This window comes from Aedes albopictus, chromosome 2, assembly GCF_035046485.1.
Source record: "Aedes albopictus strain Foshan chromosome 2, AalbF5, whole genome shotgun sequence".
Classification (NCBI taxonomy): Eukaryota; Metazoa; Arthropoda; class Insecta; order Diptera; family Culicidae; genus Aedes; species Aedes albopictus.
The window spans coordinates 193,686,012-193,704,877 of record NC_085137.1 but is presented as its reverse complement, the minus strand read 5'-3'; the positions used below and the strand labels follow the sequence as shown (position 1 = coordinate 193,704,877).

General features: G+C 41.2%; 3 protein-coding genes across 11 annotated transcripts in view; 2 read left to right on the top strand and 1 right to left on the bottom strand.

Moving 5' to 3' along the window:
- The window catches only part of LOC109622675 (uncharacterized), a 517,321-nt gene that overhangs the window by 245,473 nt on the left and 252,982 nt on the right, over positions 1–18,866 (top strand). The gene's annotated exons all lie outside the window — the stretch shown is intronic.
- Positions 1–18,866, top strand: part of LOC109413726 (6-phosphofructo-2-kinase/fructose-2,6-bisphosphatase 1) — a 393,602-nt gene that overhangs the window by 123,847 nt on the left and 250,889 nt on the right. The gene's annotated exons all lie outside the window — the stretch shown is intronic.
- LOC109409620 (alpha-N-acetylgalactosaminidase) overlaps positions 1–18,866 on the bottom strand; it is a 272,573-nt gene that overhangs the window by 99,317 nt on the left and 154,390 nt on the right. The gene's annotated exons all lie outside the window — the stretch shown is intronic.

The following is an 18,866-nucleotide window of genomic DNA, read 5'->3' as shown; positions in this document are numbered from 1 at the left end:
TTCCACCTTGATACGCTTAGAGAGCGCCACTTGTCTTGTCATTGACATTTACATAGAAAAAGGCAAGAGATGGCATTCTTTCTATGTTTATTCTTTGACTCTATTCTGAAAGTAGCTCTTCAGTATCCAGCATACTCTAACCGGGACTTCTAGGTGTTGTATGGCGCACTCGATGGCGGCCCAGCTGACGCTGTTGAACGCATTCTTTTAACGACCATGTAATAGCGGATTCCCATTCGCTTCCTTTGGAGCCGTTTTGGTTACAGCCCTAATAGCGTCCACCGTTGATCAACCCTTCCGGAAGCCGAACTGAACTGAGAGGTCAAAGTCATCGGGTTTCTCGATATAGCATCAGCCTCGACAGAATGATCCTTTCCAACAGTTTCCCAGCGCTGTCCAGAAGCCAGATAGGTCTGTATGCTGACGGGTTGCCAGGTGGCTTCCCGGGTTTGGGCAGTAGAACCAATCTTTGCCTTTTCCACCGGAAATCCGCCTCTGTCTAGGCACATCCGCATAACCATTCTGAACATGTCAAGACTAGCCTGAACGATGGCCGTCTTGATGGCTACTGTTGGGATACCGTCCGGGCCCGGAGCATTGTTCAACTTATGCGACTTCGTTATAGCGATGAGCTCGTCGTTCGTCACCGGAGTGACCTCTCTTTGGCCAGTTTGGCCATATGGGGACGGGGGCCATAGTCTTGTACCTTGGCGGGAACAACGTTTCCACGATCTACTGCAGCATCTTTGCCGCGTTCTTGGTTTTGGCCATAACTACTCCGGAGGCATCACCCCAAGGGGTCGTGTTAGCTGCCTGGCAGAGATTTTCGAAGCACGTCCGCTTAGGTGCCTTAATTTCTTTGTTCAGTGCCAGTTTAGCCGCCCTGTAGGCCACACTTCGTTCCATTCTACTCTCAAAGAGCTCGCTCTTTGCATCCTTCTTCTAGCTCTTATACAGGTTGCGCGGAGTTCTGCGGTTTGCTTCCATTTCTGGGTAGGGATCGTCTGGGCATTGCGGTGTCACGTGACTGTGCGTGTATCCAATGGATACTATCCATCGTCGACCCTCCAGTCCGAGCTAGGGTTTAGACCCGAGCTCCAGTAGGGCACATAAATGCCCAGCCAACACAAAGTCATATATGATGTTGAATAGGATGCTAAAGTGGAGGCCATATGCGTACATACTTCCATTTGACCGTGTGTAAAGTGTACGCATATCGCCTCCATTTTAGCTTCCTATTCAACATCATATACGATCGTGTGTTGGCTGGGTGGTGTACTCTTCACCGTTCCTAATGTAGGTTTTTTTTGTCGCCTCTCCACGCCTATCCCGTTTTTTGTTCGCGACATCCACGTTCAGTCTAGTCATAGTTTCGAGTCCAAGCCTCTCGCGTTAGTCAAGCGGCTACCCCACTCAACCGCCCCCGCGTTGAAGTCTCCACCGATGAACACGGGACTCAATCCCACTAGTGCGCTTTTTAGCGAATCCAGCATAGACGAGGACTGGTCTATCGGCCACCTGAGAGGGGCTTAAAAACTGCAGTAGTACACCTCATTGATCTTCGCAATTGTGAAGCCCTCGTGCGACGCAGGAATTATTTCCTGGACCGGAAAACGACCGGTTGTACAGATCGCCACTAGCTTGGCCTTATCCGCTACCCAGTTGCCGTTATCGGGAGGCATGCGATAAGGGCCCGATAGTAGGGCGATGTCTGTACAACAGCAACTATTGTGCGACTTCACAGTAGTGGTTCAGGTTTAGCTGTGTAACCTGCATTACCTTCGGTTTGTTCGACCTCCTCGCGTGCCTGGACATTTCGCTTACTGTTGGGGCCTTTACACGCCCACGAGTTGTGTTCTTGCTCGAAGCACTTGAAACACGCCTCTGGCGACGCGTACATGCTGAGTGGGCACACTGACCAGCCTACTTTGACCTTACCGACTGCAGTTGCCTTGTTCACCTCCCCATACGGGGAGCTCGATCGTGGTGATCTGCGTGCCTGCCGGACCCTTTCGCAGGTGGATTGATGCACTTGGTGCATCTACCTCGTACTGCTGCTTAAGTGCGGCTGCGAGCTACTCTGCACCAGTGATCTCGTCCAGGTTTTTACACTGGAGAGTCGCCTCCGCCGTTAGGTCTCACACCTGCACTTTTGGCCCGTACCTTCTGAGCTAGTGCCTTGTCATCTGGGGATTTCGCCAGACATTCCGCCGGGGAAATTCTTTAGAGGTTCCTCCAGGGATTGTTCCAGTGCTATTTTCTTGGATTTTTTCAGGGTTTTTTTTTTTCAAGGATTCCCAAAGGAATTTCATTAGAGATCCTTTTAGTATTTTGGCAGGTTTTCTTTCAGAGATTTCTTCAGGGATTTCTCCATGTATATCTTCATGAATTCCGCCACAGATTACTCCTATCATTCTATCTGGAGTTTTTCAAAGTATGTCTTCAGGAATTCCTTCAAGGAATTCTTAAAGAAAATTTTACCAGAGATTATTAAAAAAATAATTCAGGAATTCCTCGAACAGAAAATATTTGAAGGCCACCAAGGATTCAATAACTCGATCAATAATTTGTTCAGAAATTACTGCAGACATGAATTCCTTCAGGGTTTTACAGGGATTCAAATTCTATCAGGAATTCGTTAACCCTAAAAGGGATACCTGGGGTCCATTTGGACCCCAGCCGCCTTTCAGAGCTCGTCTTTAATGGAACACACTCAGCGAGGTGACGAAACTGAGGCCATGAAGGTTTCCCTTTTAGGGTTAAGAAAGCTCTCCTGGCATTTCCCAAGAAATTCCTCATGTTTTTTTAGTTTTATTTCATTTTTTCAGGTTTTTTTTTCATAAATTCTTCCGAGGATTCTTCCAGAGAAAGGGGTTACTACGGGAATTCTTCCGAAGATTCGCTCTACAAATTTCTCCAAGGATTTCTCCCGAATTTCTATAAACAAATCTTCAGGGATACCTCCCAGAATTCCTCCAGGAGTTCCTCCCAGAGTTCCTCCAGGGATTTCTCCAGGAATTTCTCAAGGCATTTCTCCAACATTTCATCCAGGAATTTCTTCTGGGACTCCTTCAGGCATTTTTCCAAGAATTCCTCCAGGAATTACTACTGGAATTGATCCAGGAATTGCTCTATGAATTCCTTTCAAGATTACTTCAGAGATTCTTCCAGGAATTCCTACACGCATTCCTCCAAGAATTTCTCCTGAGATTTTTCAAGAAGTTCCTCCAGAGATTCCTCTTGAAATTTTTTCAGTGATCGTTAAAGAAATTCGTCCAGAATTCCTTCAGAAATTCCTCTAGGAATTCCTACAGGGATGCCACTAAGAATTCCTCTAAAGACTCCTCCAGGCATTCCTAAAGGCATGCCTCCAAGAACTTCTCCAGGAAATACTCCAGGTATTCCTCCAGGAATTCCTCAAAGCATTCATGCCGGGGTATCTTCAGTCATTCCTCCAAGTATTCCTCCAGGTGTTCTTCAAAGAGTTGCTCTAGGAATTCATATATAGATTTTTCCTGGAATTCCAACAAGCCTTCCCAGACATTCAGAATTTCTCCAGGATTTCATCCAATAATTCCTCCAGAGACTCCTTCAGGAATTCATTCAAGTATTCTTCCAGGAATCTCCCAATGAATTCCTTCAGAAATTTATCCGTGAATTCTTCCAGAAATTTGCTCAAGGAATTTCTCCAGGAACTCTTCCAGAAATTCGTCCGGAATTCTTCCAGAAATTTGCTCTAGGAATTTCTCCAAGAAATCCTCCCGGAATTTATCCAGGAATTTCTCCAGAAATTCGTCCAAGATTTCTTCCAAGGATTCCTCCAAGAAATACTCCAGCGGAATTCCTACTAGAATACCTAAAGAAATCTCTGCATGAATACCACTAGGAATTCCTCAAGGGATTTCTTGTGGGATTCGTTCAGAAATCCCTCTAGGCTTTTCTCCTGGGATTCCTTCTAGAATTCCTCCACAGATTCCTCTAGAAATTGCTTGAGGGATTCCATCAGAAATTCCTCCAAGAATTCCTCCAGCAATTCCTTTAGAAATTCCAATTAATATTCATCCAGGAATTTCTCCAGGGAGAAACCTCCAGGGATTGCTCCCAGAATTCGTCCAGGAATTCCTGAAGGGATTTCTCTAGTAATTCCTCCAGGAATTTCTCTAGGCTTTCCTGCTGGAATTCCTCTTGGGACATTTGTCCAAAAATTCCTCCAAAATTTACTCCAGAAATTTCCCAAGCATTTCATCCAGGAATTTCTTGAAAGACTCCTCCAGGAATTCCTCTAAGAATTCTTTCAGGCATTACCCCAGGAATTCCTCCAGGACCTCCTTCAGAAATTCCTACAGGGATTCTTTCAGAAATTCTTCCAAGGTTTTCTTCGGAAATTCCTGCAGTCATTACTCCAAGAATTCTTCTAGATTCCTCTAGATTTCCTCTAATTTCTCCAGATATTATTCCAGAGATTCCTCCAGGAATTCCTGCGCGCATTCTTCCTAGAAATCCTCCAGGGATTTCTTCAGAAATTCCTCCAGAGATTCCTCCAGGAATTCCACCTGAGATTCTTCCAGGCATTGCTTCATGGATTCCCCCAGAGATTTCTCCACGGATTTCGTCTGGGATGCCCACAGAATTTTCTCCAGGAATTTCTTCGAGGATTCCTCCAGAAATTCCTAAAAATATTCCACCAGGAGTTGCTCCAGAAGTTCCTACAGGAATTCCCCCAGGAAATTTCTCAAGGATTTTTTTTTCTGAAAAATTTCCAAGGATTCCTTCCAAAATATCTCTAGAGATATCTCCTGGAAATCATTCAGGGATTGTTCCAGGAATTCATCCAGAAATTTCTCCAGGGATTCCTCCAGGAAATTCTCCAGGTATTTCTTCAGAAATTGCTTTAGAATTTCCTCCAAGAATTCCTTTGGGGATTTCCCCAAGGAATTCTTCCAGGGCTTCTACAGTAGTTCCTCCAGCGATTCCGCTCGGAATTTGTCCAGACGTTCCTCCAGAGTTTCTTCCAGGAATCGTTTCAGTGAACTCTTCAGGAATCCCCCAATAATTCCTCCAAAGATTCCTCCAGAAATTTCCCAGAATTCCTCCAGGTATAATCTCAGAAATTCCTCGAGGAATTCCTCCGGGAATTCTTTAAGGATTCCTCCAGGGTTTCCTCCAGACATTCCTGCAGAAGTTTTTCCAGTAACTCTTTCAGGAACTCCTCCAGGGATTCAGCCAGGAATTCCATCAGGGATTGCTCTGCGATTTTTTCCAGAGATTCCTCCGAGAACTCCTATAAAGATTCCTCCCATAATTCCTCCAGAGAATGCTTCCGGAATTCCTCAAGGAATTTCTCCAGGAATTTATACCAAAATTCCTCCAGGAACTTATACAGGAATTCCTCCAGAAACTTTTCCAGGAAATCCTTCAGAAATTCCTCCAGAGATTCCTCCAAGAAATCCCCTTGGGATTTCTCCAGGATTTTTCCAAGGTCTTCTCCAGAAATTTCTCCAGGGATTTCGCCAGCAATTCCGCTAGGAATTCGTTCAGAACCTTCTCCAGGGATTCCTCAAGGATTTTCTCTAGAGATTCCTCCAGGAATTGCAGCAAAAATTCTTCTATGGATTTCTCTAGGCATTTCTCCTTTACTCTACCAGCACCAATGACGGTCAAGACCCACAAAAGTCAATCAACTTGCTCTATCGTCTGCCGAAACGTTCGTAAACAAAACACGCAAACGTAAAAATTGAAATGTGATACGAATGGCAACCTATCGCTACTACTACTAGATGCGTACGGCGCGCGACATTGTCGTAATATCGTTCGTCGATGGCGGTAGTCGCATGTGGAGTAGAGTCACGGTGATACAAATATGTCACATTTTCGCATTCGCGCGCGCGATCATTATGTAATCTACGCGGTACCAGCGGAAAAAAGCACCATGTAATGGAATTCGGTGTAAATAAATTTCAATACAGTAGGGAATCAATTACCTACCCCATTCGATCGGTTGGTTGGTGTGTTGTTTAGCATGCTGATTGAGGAGTGAGCAGTCTCACGAGAGGAGCTAGCAGCAGTAGCAGCAATATTAGATGTAGTATAGGTGATTGAACAAGTTGGTTAGACAACCCAACACAAGCCGTGGGAATCTGTCGATATGGGGCGGATCGGATGTCTCAAAGGGATTGATTGTAAGGAGCTTCTTGGAAGCGCTGTGCACGATAGGAGAGCTCGTCATGCTAATTGAACGGGATAATTGATCAATAAACTTGAGATGATGTAACGGCTTGTGTGTTGTTCGACAGAATTGCGGTTCGTTATTATCGATCGCATCAGATGTGTATGAATTAGGTAACACAATTGCTCGAAACTGTTACGGATGATCAAATACGTTTACATTCTTCTTGACATAACATTCCAAAGGGGCAACACTTGCTTCTCAGTTCAGTGTTCTACGAGCATGTCCATAGTTATTAACTGAGAGCTTTCTCTGCCAATGTCCAATTCGCATGTGTATTGTGTATACGGTGTGGCAGGCACAAAAATGCCGTATGCCCTAGGAAGTCAAGAAAATCCTCATTACCAAAACTTCCTGGACCGAACGGGAATCGAACCCTTAGCATGGTGTTGCTGAATACCCGCGCCCTTACCGGCTAGGCTGTATGGGCTTTGGCAAAAGCTTAATGCAACTAAAGTAAAAATGTCATTGTTGGGGCGTTATGCCAAAAAAATTAAGAAGTAACAGTAGTAGTAGTAATAGTAGTTATAATAAGAAGAAATTGTAGACGAAAACGAAGCAAACGGAAAAACGAGAAAGTATAATCTAGGATACGGTTGGTTATGTTTAGAAATGTTCTACTACATTACTGAAATAATTGCTTTCAACCTTCTGTAGAACACAAAATTTCACAAATTTTCGACGTCCAAACACTCTCAACCAGAGCACACCTATCCATTAAACTTTTGAAACAATTCCATTAACTTTCTCATTTGTCTTCAAGATCAAGTTAACACCTCTCATGGCCGCACACAGCCGGTAATTATCCGGCATCTAGAAATGCAAATTCATCTTCTTCTTACAAACTGCAAATTCCCATCTCAGTCAGACTGCAACTTTGCAGTCTTTCTCGTCTCATTTGTCCGCTCGGGGACAAACTGCAGGCATCCAACCAATTCCAATCCATGAATAATGGCCGGTCTGGTAGCCTTGACTGGGGGATAGCCCCAAAGCGGACCGCAATCTTGATGACTGGCAGCCGGACATAACGGATCACACCTTTTTGGCCATCTCTCCCCTTCTGGGGCGGCGGATAATTATCGACGGGGAAACAAACAAGCCGGCTCTAACCTACCCCAGAGGCACTGACTGGCTCGCATGTGCATACCATCAGCGGAGATCAGATCGATGCAGCTCGCCTCTAAACAGGTGGTGCTCTCAAGTGGGCGCCCAAAGCCGGGGAAGTCAGTTAGGAGGGGTAAAAATCGTGTGAACCGATTGCGGCTCTCTATCATATGCATTGTTTTGGTCCCATGAAATTGTTTGTGTCTTGTTCAGGGTGGGTTGTTGGAAGGGTGCTGGAAGGGTGGATGGTGGTAAGCATTCGAACAATGCATGTTAGTGATACTTAAATACCGAACATGTTTATGATCATCATAATGATAGAATCGCTGGCTGACGGCGCTGGCCGGGTGATGCAAGTGGCGAGTGATCGCGATACCAAAAGCATCGTCATTAGGAATCGTTAGATCTGTGTACTGGCTCTTGATGAGTGGCAGAATTGTGGTTTGGTACAAATGCTGTTACAGTAGTTTGTGGCAATTGCCCTAGCGGTTCAATTACACGAATATTTGCACAAACAAGTCTTACTTTTGTGCTACGTGAAGAAAGAAATGTTAAAAAATACTGTCAGATTATTTTACGGCTTTCTACAAAAATGTCCATCTACATTAAAAAAAATCATTGATTGCTTACGCTTCCCACGGTGTGTTGCGTAGAACAAATTCAAAACAAAAAATTCAGCATGTCTGAAAATTTGACACAATTAAGCTGAGACTTCCTCCTTTCATTTGCGATCAACCCCGAAATAAACTGTCGGGGGGTCTGGAGTAATTTTTTTTTTCAAAAATTTTCTGTATATGACACATTTCACGCACTTCTACACCGCGGTTTTTGAACTTCATCGAGCGATATTTCCGGGCTCCTGCTATCGATTTTGATTCTTTTTGCACCAAAATGAAGATACTTACTTATATCCTTCTAATAATATTTGAAACTTTGAAAACTGCCTACAGAAAGCAGCAAATTTCTTGGCGTGTAGTCAAAATTTGACGGAATGTGTCATATGATGCAGATTAGCGAGGCTACAATTATGTGAAAAATGTTAAGTCTCACTACCTCCACAACCTACTTTTTTAATTTCATTTAGGTCCCATACAGTTATAACTGTGCTAAAATCAGTTTGATTTGAGAAACTGTATTTTCACCGATCAAAGTTTACATAGAATTTTCTATGGGACTTTTTTGAAGAAAAGCTGCTGGAGGGCACCCAGTATACCCTCAAATCAAAACGCTGATGAATTCTTATATAAAATTTTGCGATAAATTAGACCTCTGAAATACCATAATAAGTTTGTGGAAAAAGTTATTAAGCCATATCCGAACGAATAAATGACGAAATGTTCAGTATAACAAGCCAATTATAATATTCAATCGGATTAATGTCAATACCTTTTTAACAAGCATCATTACGCTTCGTAGTCTTGGAAAGTCTTGTTTCTCGTAAAAAATCCATTAAACATGTATCAACGCCCACTATTCTTTTTAAAACGAATTACAGATTTGGTACATAAAGAAGAGTAGTGATACTAAGATAAAAGGTATGATATAACGCATAAATATTTATTGCTATTAGAATTCAAACGGATATGTTAAAGAATTAGCTGTGTATGTCTTTACAAATGGTTACTGTTATACAAAACAACTGAACGAAGCAAGTGATCGTCGTAGTGCTCTGATGACTCTGGAACTTTCAACTTGTCCCAAGTTAGACCAAAATCAAAATGGACGGTCTCACTAGCCTGTTCGCCATATCGTCATAATCCTGATCCAACGGAATTACAAAATTCTGGAACATGGAATCGCAGGATGTGGAACTTGGAACTGTTCGGAAGTTTCGCCTTGATCCAGTGTGCTGTAAATTCTTCAAGGAAGTCTTGGTAGCCAACTTCAAGTTTTTCTTGAAGGCAAGCCTTGAAAACGGCAGCGAAACTGTCGAGTATCTATACAAAATATATAATTAGTTACAGTTAGTATGATAAATTTTAATACATTCTTACAGATCGAAACATTCCGAGCGGCCCATCAAATTCCAATATGGTTCTTTTGTCCAGTAGTTTGTGGCAATGTCTGCCAGTGAATCCATATTTGCTGTGTCGTTGACAAGAACTGACTTTTACCCACTGCTCAGCAGTTGCTGGATCGGCAGTCTCAACCGCCTTATAGACTGCATTTATTATCCCAAGAACGATATGGAGCACGGGAGGTGGACACAGCATCACTGTTGTTTGATCGGGTGACCCACATAGCAAAGGGTATTGAACACAATTGTAAAAATTCTTTGCTCGTTTGTCGTCGGCACCATCATCTTCCCATTTTTCGTAATTGGTTCTGATTAACCCAAGCGTTCTTGGAATCATGCACGCTTGGGATAACTGCGATTTACTTGTGCAGCAATATGGACAAGGATGGGAAGAGCTGTGTCCCATGAGTCCCAGCAAAAGATTGACAATTTTAAGGTCCCCTGCCACTACTGCCTCCAATTCGTTCAATTTGAGTAGTGTTGACCAAATTTTCGCAATCTTGGTGTATTTTTCCGTTATGCCTGGTACAACAGCGAGCAGTAACAATTTCTTGACTCCTGTGTCCTTTCCTCCTTTTTCATTTCTTTGATTTTTTTCGACGATAGACAACGTGATTTTGAATGATCCTCCACCACCATCCGCTCCTATCTTGAAGAATAAGTCTGCTAGAGACAACGATCGCACCGTCAGAATAAACTGTATTAACGCATTGACATCGTTACAATAAACTGCCGGTTTCGTTGACGCACATGCTTGCGGATTCTTCTTCTCTTTCTCCAAATCAAAAGAAATGCGAGTAATGGAGAAAAACTCTTTAAGCATCTGGTTCGCGTTTGTTATTTGCTGGGGTAAATTCGAAAGAACATCGATATCCATACCCCGGAGGGCACTACTTAGTCGCAAGGTTTTTCTGGTACTCAAATCGCATATGTTTTTGATAAGAAACGTATCATCCATGGATAAAACTTTCGTACTGCGTGAAACTGCAGAACCCGTGACCCAGTGTGACGGTCGTCCTCTTATGTTTGCTAATGCAATAGATCCATCTGAATCACGGTTCTCCTTCAAATACGCAGCTACGACTGAATCGCCGGACCGTGGGCGGTCGCCAGTTACCATTTGCAGGAGGTTTTGCTGCCTCTCAACTCGGGTACACGAATGCCTTTTGCCCTTGAAAAGTTAGGAATAACAAATCGTACAAAGTTTTGCAGTTCGTACCTTTTTTGAATTCTCTGACACCGAAGGCCTCCCACGTTCCTTGGAGTTGTTGATCTGATAGCCGCCGAACTGAGTCAAGGTCACACGAGCAGCCACACACACGTCACATTTACACAACATTCCACTCCTTGTAGATACACGCTGAAAGTTTTTGTACTTGTGGACTTCCACGTTTTTATTTTCATTTATAGCAAATGAGCAACGACAGCAAATTTGCTTCGGGTAATACCCGCTTCTTACGTCAATGTCCGGCAGAAACCGATTTTTTACCAAGAGCACTGTTTTTTCGGATATTTGTCTTAAATTTGATTTCTTGAGACACAAAACACAAACTTTGCTTCGATTTTCCTCGTGAGTTCTAGGAGGCGTCATCTTTACGCAGCGCGATTACAGGTTAGATTCGAAGAAATTGCTTTCCAACAGATTTATAGGACGATTGTTTATATGAACCAACGAAACAACAACAATTATGCTAGCTATCCCTGGTAAACTCTATCCAGCCTACTGCGTTTTTGACGTTCCAAAGTCCCAGTTCAAGATTTTCAAAAATCAATTTTCAAAAAATGTCTAACTCATCACCTTATAAACTAATTGATCAACTTTTCAGCGTGACTGACCATTCGGTTCGCTAGGTATGTGCTCATGAAATTTCGTCGTGGCTTCGTTCTACTACCACCTTAAGAAGGCTTAGCCATTATTATAGCTAATATAACATCCTAATTAAATTAAGAAATTCACACTGCATTTTTTTTTGTTTCTTGGCTAAATTAACGTTAATTTGAATGAAAAAAAACTTCAAAAAAAAGTTGCTCTAGACCCCCCGACAGTTTATTTTGGTCATAGTCGCAAATGAAAGGGGAAAGTCCAAACTTGCTTCTGTCCAATTTTGAGACATGCCGATTTTTTTTTTATAATGTTATACGAAAAAGACACCGTGTTCCACTTACATTATATATAATTCAAATATTGTTATTCTAGTTTCAGGGTCGAATGTTAGTTGGCCGAATGTTAGATGGTAGAATGCCATTTGGCCGAACGCCATTTGACCAAAATGGTCATTTGACCATGCCATCTATTATACCTGAATGGTTATACTAAATAGAAAAGCCTATGATCAAAAAAAGGAAATATTTTAGATGATATTGGTAGCTAGATGTGAAAAAGATCCTCTGATTTTTTTTAAATAATGATTCGGCCAGATGGCATTCGGACAAATGGCATTCGGCCAAACGGATTTCGGTCAAATGGCCGGACACTGTTATTCAGTAAGACCATGCTGGATTCCTGGTCGGTCTGAAATCTTTTCGTAACCGTGGAAAGATTCGTGAAGGAATCATTAAAAAATCTCGGAACGAATCGTTAAGGAATGCCTGGATAAATTTATGAATTCATGAATCCCTGATTAGATCCAAGATGAATTTTTAATGATTCTTCAAATGAGTTTTGGAAGAAATTCTTGAAAGAATATTGGAAAAATCTCAGGAGAAATTAGTAAAAGAATTTCAAAAGTAATCCCGGGAATGCAGTGAATCAAAATTCAACCATCGCGCAACAATAATGACAATGTCGCAACCTGTATTTGTTGCGACAAAACAACCCATGCGACATAAGTTTGTCCCAACGTGAAAATAATGGGATTAACATTGTACACCACGAGTTTAGAGATTTTTAAGCCTTGCGTTGCGATTTTCGAACTGTAACTTCGAGTCGGTAAACACTGCAACTCTGGTGAAGCTCTATCATCAAACAGTTTCGACTTTGGGTTAGTAATAATTGATTATTCACGACTTGAAAAGTACGCAACAAATTCAGCTTCCGTTTTATCTGCAACACAAAATTTCGAGATCATGTCATTATCTGTCACCAGTAGGGATAAAGACTAATCGTCGCGCCTTCTTTGTTGCTTGTTTTGTGCCTCTTTTGTCTGACAATTCTCTTCACTGCCCGGGAGTAATTCCTAAATAAATTTTGTGAAGAATCTTTAAATCCCGGGAGGAATCAATAAAGGCTACCCGGCAATAATTTCTATTGGAATTTTAGAAAGAATTTCTGGAGGTTTTTTGGCATAATCTTGGAGGAATCCCTGAAAGAATTCCAGGAGAAATTCCTGAAGAAAACCCTGGAAGGATCAGTGAAGGAATTCTGTAAAGAATTCCGATAGGAATCCCGGAGGAAATCGCTGAGGGAAATTAAGAAAATATCCAGAAGAAATCCGTAAACGAATCTCAGTAGAAATCAATGAAGAAATACCGGGAGGAATCTCTAAAGGAATAGAGGGAAGAATACCTGATGATCTTTAGACGGAAACCCAGAAGAAATATCTAAATGAAGCCCGTGAGACATCGAGGAAGGAATCCTGAAAGAAATTTCTGGATGAATTTTTGAAAAAAAAAAGAATTAGTTTGAATTTCTGTAGGGAAAAGAATGCCGTTCTGGGAGAAATCTCTTAAAGAGCCCCGGCAGAAAACAATGCTGGAATGTCAAAGAAATTGGAAAACATCTCTAAAGGAATCCCGGAAGAATGCTTGAAAGAATGCTTGAATGAATCTTGAGAGGAATACCTCGAGGAAACTCGGGAAACCAATGAAGAAATCCCAGGAATTATCAATGTAGCAATCCCGGAAAGAATCCCTGTAGAAGTCTTAAAAGAAATCCCTGATGGAAGCCTGGAAGCAATCCATGACGGAATCCCAGAAAAAAAAAACATGCGGAAATAATGCGATAAATCCCAAAATGAAACCTGAGAGGAATTCCTGATTGAAAGCTGGAAAATACCCATGAATGAATCTCGGGTGTAACCTCTTGAGCAATCCCGACAAGAATCGATGAAAAAAAACCTATCCTTGGAGGAATTTCAGGGAAAATTCTGGAGGAATCTATGGCAGAATCTTGCAGGAAGCCCTGAACGAATTCCATGATAAATAATAACCTCGGGAGGAAGTGTTCATGGTGTGGCTTCGGAGTCAGTTTGACTTTTTATTCCGCAGAATCCCTACTTGCTCTGTGGCTTATTTGGTTAAAGCATCGGGCTAGTGAATAAGGTGTCGTGGGTTCGAATCCCACCAGAACGTGATTTTTTTTTCACAAATTGCATCTCTAAATTTGTCAATTAGCAACATTTCGTGCCTTCTAATTTCAAGTTTTTCCAGTATGCTTAAAAGAAATTTCGAAAGGATTGCATAAAGAATGTGTGAGGGGAGCACCGGAAGAATTCCAAAATAAATACCTGATTTTCGGGAAAACTTACGATCTGGTACGCATCCTAGGAGAAATTCACAAGGAATTATCGAGATATAATTCTAAATATTTTGTCCATTCCTACGAGAGGCTTTCTGTGTTATGGGATACGGTATTTTTTTTTTACCAAAAATTTTTTTCTTCTACACAAGGTTATTTTACACTTGAAAGGTTATGTTGAAAACAACATTCTTCATATTTTTCACCCCAATGCCACCTGTTCGAAGGCCTTCTTAAGGGCGGACGGGACGGTCGGGGAAATATCCGCCATTGCTCTGTTGCTACTAAGATGGTAATCTCAGATTCTACTTCATATTTTGCAACAAAAACCTATCACTGTGTATGCTCACTTGCAGTGCATATGCTGATTGTTTTTCAGCATCTGCAGTGCGATAGAACTCGAGATTACCATCTTCAAAATCGCGAGGCAAATTGTTAGAAAGAGAGGCAAGATAGGAAAAATAACACGGCGTCCCGTTTCACCTTAATAATAATTTCTTTATCTAAATAAATTCAGGATAATTATATTTGCAGAAAACATTAAACTTTTATCTGTTTTTTATTTGGTCTTAGATATTACACTAAACCTGCTTTTATGCGGGCTAAGGGAGGTTGCAGTGGCGTTTCATGGGGTCTTAGAGAGATTCAGGGAGGTCTCAGAAGCACGAAACACGGAAAACCCTGAAAAATCCTGCCAGACTGAAAAAATGGGTGTCGGGTCTAAGCCGGAATTAATTTTACTCAATGTTAGACCACTGCACAATGGTCCGAATCCACGTTTTAGCAGGAAAAAAATCCGTATCTCTGTTTTCGTTAATTTTAGGCATTTGGTGTCTTCAGAGAAGTTGTTTGAATTTATTTGCTGCATCTTTTCCAAAAATGTTTGATTAGGGTGGTCCGCGTCTTAACTCAAATCTAAAATAGAACTTTTAAATTTCAAGTCATACGCGATCGAGTTCTTCAGCAAAGATGTAGGAAATGCTATTTTGAGCAACTTTGCCGAATACGCTGTTTATCTAGCTCTTAATTTGAACATAGTAGGTCAATTTTAAGTTTTGACTTAGGGTGAGCCACCCACAAACGGTTTTTTCGCAATAACTTTTTTATTTGATTTTTTTCGAAGATGTGAGCTTCGGAGCATTTGAAGAGCAAGTAATGACGCATATTTGTCCTGAACATTGCACGTTGCTAGGTCTTGTCATTCAAATGTTATGGGCAATTTTGACTTAAAATCATCGATGTCTTCAAAGGCTTATATCTCTAGGAGCTGGTAAAATAAAAAAAGTTCTTCCAAATTTGGAGCAAATATTACAAGAACGTTATTTTTTAAATTGGAATAAATCGACTCCAAAAATCCCCTTAAAAATTGAAAAAAACTACTTATAACTCATACAAATTCAAAGATAGAGTCAAACTGTCTTCGGAAAAAATGTAGGGTTTTACCATGCCTACAAGTTTCCCATACACGATTTTTTTGCAAAACGTGAAACAAAAGCTTGAAATTGATAATTTGATTCTTAGGGGTACATGCTATGTTTTTCTAGGAAATCAGAACGCTTATATTCTTTAAAAACAAATTATCAATTTCAAGCTTTTGTTTCACGTTTTACAAAAAAGTCGTGTATGGGAAACTTTTAGATCTGGTGAAAACCCACATTTTTTTCGAAGACAGTTTGACTCTATCTTTAAAATTGTATGAGTTATAAGTAGTTTTTCGATTTTTAAGGGGATTTTTGGAGTCGATTTATTCCAATTTAAAAAATAACGTTCTTGTAATATTTGCTCCACATTTGGCTTTATATGTGACCTTCCAAATGCCGTTTAAAGAACTTTTTTTATTTTACCAGCTCCATGAGATATAAGCATCTGAATACATCGTTGTTTTTAAGTCAAAATTGCTCATAACATTTGAATGACAAGACCTAGCACCATGCAATGTTCAGAACAAATATGCGTCATTACTTGCTCTTCAAATGCTCCGAAGCTCACATCTTCGAAAAAAATCAAATAAAAAAGTTATAGCGAAAAAACCATTTTTGGGGGGCTCACCCTAAGTCAAAACTTAAAATTGACCTTATATGTTCAAATTAAGAGCTAGATAAACGGCGTATTCAGCAAAGTTGCTCAAAATAGCATCGCCTACAACTTTTCTGAAGAGCTCGATCGCGTATGACTTAAAATTAAAAAAATATTTTCCAGATTTGAGTTAGGACGAGGACCACCCTAATCAAAAATTTTTGGAAAAGATGCAGCAAACAAATGCAAACAACTTCTCTGAAGACACCAAACGCCTAAAATTAACGAAAACAGAGATACGGATTTTTTTCCTGCTAAAACGTGGATTCGGACCATTGTGCACTGTTGGACCCACATCGGATAACTGGTGGGTTGGGGTTAGTGACCAAAATAAAAACAGGTCAATGATAGGTTTATGACGGGTCATACGCCACGACAAGCAAAACTTTCAACCAGCGTCATCACAATTTAGGCTTGCTAGCTGGGGCTTAATTTATTGAAATGTCATCAGTCGTCGGAGAGCCTTGACTGATAATTGCGTTGGTGTCAATTGAATGATCAGAGGCCTGTCAATTCATTTCACGATAGTAAGTAGAAAAATGAGTGGTTGCTTGTCTCACTTTCAGCTTGAACCTTCACAACACTGCTTCAGTGGTCTCATGAGTGTACCAGGGGAAATTAGGTGGTTTAAGAGGGTATAAGAGGTGTTTCAGGAGGACCCAGGGGGGTTTCAAAGTGATACTTGAGGTCTCAATGGTATTTCAGAGGATTTCAGAGGAACTCAGGTGTATTCCAGGGCATTTCATGGATCTCAGGGGGTTCCAGTGCATTTCAGGGGTATCATGTGTGTTTCAGTGGCTCCCAAGACATTTCAGAGGGGGTACCTGGAGGTCTCAAGAATGTTTCAGTGGGTCCCAGGGGTTTCAGAGAAGTACCTAGAGGTCTCAGGGGTGTTCCAAGAGATTCAGGTCGCACCAGGAGGCCTTAGAGGTGTTTCAGAGGGTGTCATGGGTGAGGAGGAACTCAGAGGTCTCAGGGGTCTCAGGTGATCTCTGTTGGAACACCCTTGAAGGCTCCTTTAACATCTGAAGCCCCTAGGTACACCCTTCTTTTAAATTATCTGGGAACTTCCTGGAAACAACCACCATGATGCATTTTCAACCATATTCGTAAATTCGATTCTTAAAAACAATGCTCTAGAAAATATGTACTGTCCTTAAGGATCTGAAAAAGGGCAAGGTTGCTAGGAAAGGTGAGATCCCGCTCGAACTTTTCGACCACGGAACCGTACAACTACACCAATCAGTTCACCAGATTCTAATGAAGATGAGCAGTCCTTCGTCGGCGAATACCACGCTTGTTTACGTGAGGGCTGATCAACGGTGGAATAAATACTTAACCTGATCCTAGACAATTTTTTTGAGTATAACTCGCAGGCTCATCATGTGTTCATTGATTTTAAGGCACCGTACGATTCAGCGAAAAGAAATCAGATTTGGCAGATAATGTTATAAAGCATAATTGTTGTCGCTGGGAACACTGGATCCCTCGATTTCCCCGTCAACAATGGTTTGCCGACGAAACTAACTAGGCCTATGTGCGGAATGCGCTGGATGGTTCAAAATCAAACAAGGTTGTCAATCAAGCATGATTGCGGATAGAGACAGAGACAGTAGGCTAAGTAGGTACCGCCTGTTTCCCTACGTACTGCATCTCATTACTGAACTTACGTAGGTTGAAGATGTTATCTTTGTTCGCTTACCTGAAAAGATAAGAAGTATAAATTCCATTAGTATTATGAAACAACCAGATTCATGTTGTGGCTATACGTCTTTGTCAATAAAAAATGTAAAAATTAAGATGGTTAAGGCAAAAGTATCTCTGACATTTGAACGATACTAATACACTTATCTATTAGCGTGGTTCAAAAAATCGTTTTTGCTCCACACCGCTTATTCGATTCCTATCCAGATTATATGCCTTCTCCCAAAATTTGAGCTCATTTGGTTGAAAATTGAGACTGCACAAGCCCTTCAAAGTTTGTATGGGAATTACTATGGGAAAACGATGTTTTTCATTCAATCCACCGTAGCATTTCCTCAAGTGCCCTAGTGGGTTAGTTGACCCTTGGCAATGCTACGCTACTCTATCAGCTACAACTTTGCTGAAGACCACATTCAAATCGGAAGCCTCATTAATTAGTTACCGATTTTTATCCAGAATCGAAATCTTTACTCATGATGGTTGAACTATTCGGTGGGCATCACTGCATTTTGCAGTGAAACATAGTAGCCATGATTTCAGTGTGCTATCTTTGGCGCCATATGCAGCAATGTTGCCTGCTGGGAAGCTGGAGGATCACTATTAAAGTTTGCCCAGTTGGATAAAAATCGATAACTAATTAATGAGCCGTCCGATTTGAATGCGGTCTTCAGCAAAGTTGTAGCTGATAGAGTAGCCTATCATTTCCAAGGGTCGACTAACCCACTAGGGCACTTGGGGAAATGCTACGGTGGATTTAATGAAAAACATCGTTTTCCCATAGTAATTCCCATACAAACTTTGAAGGGCTTGTGCAGTCTCAATTTTCAACCAAATGAGCTCAAATTTTGGGAGAAGGCATATAATCTGGATAGGAATCGAATAAGCGGTGTGGAGCAAAAACGATTTTTTGAACCACGCTATTATCTATGTGTTGATCCCAAATAGTTATTCATTCCTAAACTAACTTCATTGAAACAGGTCTTGGTAGTTTTTAATGCTTCAATGTTGATGTGGTCTAGCAACCAAGCGGCTGAAGCTTAGGTTAAAACTCATCCTTAACAGTAATGTTCTGCTTGCAAGAAGAAGAAAGCCTACTACATATTTATCGGGTTTGCCAGTCGAACTAACTATTATTTGTAGGCGTTCTGAGATAATGTTAAAAGTGGATATCTAAGGATCGAATTCTAGAATATCGTGGATATTCTATTTTTTCCGGTTTTTCTTAAACTTTTTTTTGCATCTATGGGTATTGGGTTTTAGGCTTTACGTATGTGAATTTTAGA